The sequence below is a fragment of the Vespula pensylvanica genome, chromosome 25, assembly GCF_014466175.1.
Source record: "Vespula pensylvanica isolate Volc-1 chromosome 25, ASM1446617v1, whole genome shotgun sequence".
In the NCBI taxonomy this organism is placed as follows: Eukaryota; Metazoa; Arthropoda; class Insecta; order Hymenoptera; family Vespidae; genus Vespula; species Vespula pensylvanica.
In genome coordinates this window covers 2,269,383-2,271,600 of record NC_057709.1, presented here as the reverse complement: position 1 = coordinate 2,271,600, position 2,218 = coordinate 2,269,383, and the positions used below count along the sequence as shown (strand labels likewise).

The window sequence follows — 2,218 nt, the reverse complement described above, 5'->3', positions numbered from 1 at the left end:
TAATAAATTCACACAGGAGTACAAGTGGCTCGTCGATATCATAGAGTCCTATGATAACGCCATCGAGTTTGTATCAAATTTTACAAGCCTATTCTCTTTATAATTTATACACAAAAGTGCTGATCGTTAATACTAATATTATTGCTTATCCTTCTTATTATTGCGTATTTTCAAGATTTGCAGATTTAATGAAGTTGTATCTTGAAAAAATTTATCCGTTCGAAGTGTTCATGTCGCTACTGTTTATCATCGTAAATTACATTTATGTAAATAATTGATATAGAAAAAATTTTGGATCTTTTATTTGTGAAATTAAAGAGGCATAAATTTTCTTTCCAGTTGTTTCAGTTATTTTCTTATATGACGAATACGAATGAAGGATTGCAAAAATGTATGTATATTATCGGATCTATGTTCGTAATATATATTTACAATTATCTGGGACAAAAGTTAATAGACTACCATACAGAAATATACATAAAATTGTAGGTATTTTTCGAAGTTTACTTTAATTAGATGCCTACTACACTGGAATATAAATGATAAATTAATCCTTACAGATGCCAAATTCCATTTTACTCCTTATCGTTGAAGACGCAAAAAATATTACTCTTTTTCATAATGAAGAGCACGGTGCCATGCAATTTATCTATGAAAGGAATAATCGTATTATCCCATTATCATTTTGGCACGGTAAAACATACTCTGCAAATATAAGAAATAACAAAAAAGATTTATTCTAATGAAAATTGTTTATTCTAGTTAATACGGACGTCTTTTTCGTACGCTATGATAATTTATAATTTCATGTGAATTTATCCAAAAATAAATATCAAATAATATATTCCGAACATTTTAAGATACATGATTTTTGCTTGATAGTTTGAAAATATTAAATATAAAGTAATTGGATGAGTGATGATCCATATATTTTAGATTCATCTCATCTTCAATACAAGTGATATCAAAAGAAAAAAAAAACATTCCTGAAATTAAATCTATGTAAAATTAAAATATCCCAATAAAAGTACAAAATAACTTTAGATTTTGTAACAAAGAGAAGAAATTACAAAAGGCCATCTTAGAATATGGGATATCATGATCCAAGTAAAAAACATTAAGTATAACGAGAAAAAACATTATTTCCTCTTGCTGCATAGAATTTCTCTAAAGAGATCACATGAATCCAAATATATTAAATATCTTTCGAGAAACAACATCACAGATCTCACCTATTGAATCCTATCGTCTTTTTCCATATAAACCTTCCTACCAAACGCATTGAGCAATATGTTCTTCTTCAAAATTGTCTCCAAACTTCAGCTCCACAAGATCTAAAAAATTTTCATCCGAAGATAAATCTTCAGTAACATATTTTACATTTAGGCTTGCACGAATTTTTCGAACGTGCTCTTATGATTATAGCTTCTAACGTCACTTACATTTTCTAAATCACTGAGTTACATTTGATGACGTACTCGGAATTCGATTAATTTTATTTACCATAATGTTTGACATGTCTGTCACAGGAGTCTTTTTATCACTTATTTGCGAACAGCCATGTGAGACGAGTTCTCGTTCATTATTTTCTTTTTTATCTTCTTCGGTTACTTAAGGCATACGATATTGCAGTTGTTCTTCATTTAAAATAGCATATAATGAACTTTCGTCGTTAATAGTAATTAACGCAAAGAATAAAAATTCACAAACTACGTTTCGAATATTTACTACGTAAGCAACCGATCCTACGTCGTGAATATCTGACAATGTTTAATTTTATGATGGGTCAACTATCCTCGAAAAAATCGGACCGTCTAACTTTTGAATCAGAGAGTAATGATTTATTTGATTTTTCAATAACGTTATGATAATATCTTATCGTATTATTATAAATATACACTTTAAATATGAATGCACTGTATTCAACAAAAAATTATTAATTCTTGGTAAATTGTTAGGAAATTAAAATTTAGTGTTAACAGAAAATTTTTGAAAATATTTAATTTCTAAATTACAAACAAATGCCCATTTCTTTATTCAAAACAAATAATATGTATTGTTTATGAGTTTTATTTATAATAATCAGTTCTATCGCTAAATACATTTAAAAATAGAAACATAAACATTAGATAGAATTGTCTTATCCTCAAATGTTATATCGTCTGAAATTATTTAATTATTCAATATTCAATTATTCAAAAATAATATTTTGTGTCTG

The 2,218-nt window shown here is 27.2% G+C and overlaps 1 long non-coding RNA gene across 1 annotated transcript; it reads right to left on the bottom strand.

Annotated features, from left to right (window-relative positions):
• Positions 1–257: 257 nt before the first annotated feature.
• LOC122637374 lies at positions 258–1,934 on the bottom strand. The gene is made up of 3 exons (XR_006329229.1): positions 1,443–1,934; positions 1,233–1,334; positions 258–705 (listed from the first exon to the last, which is right to left on the bottom strand). It is a non-coding gene; the product is annotated as an uncharacterized LOC122637374 (long non-coding RNA).
• Between the last annotated feature and the right edge of the window lie 284 nt (positions 1,935–2,218).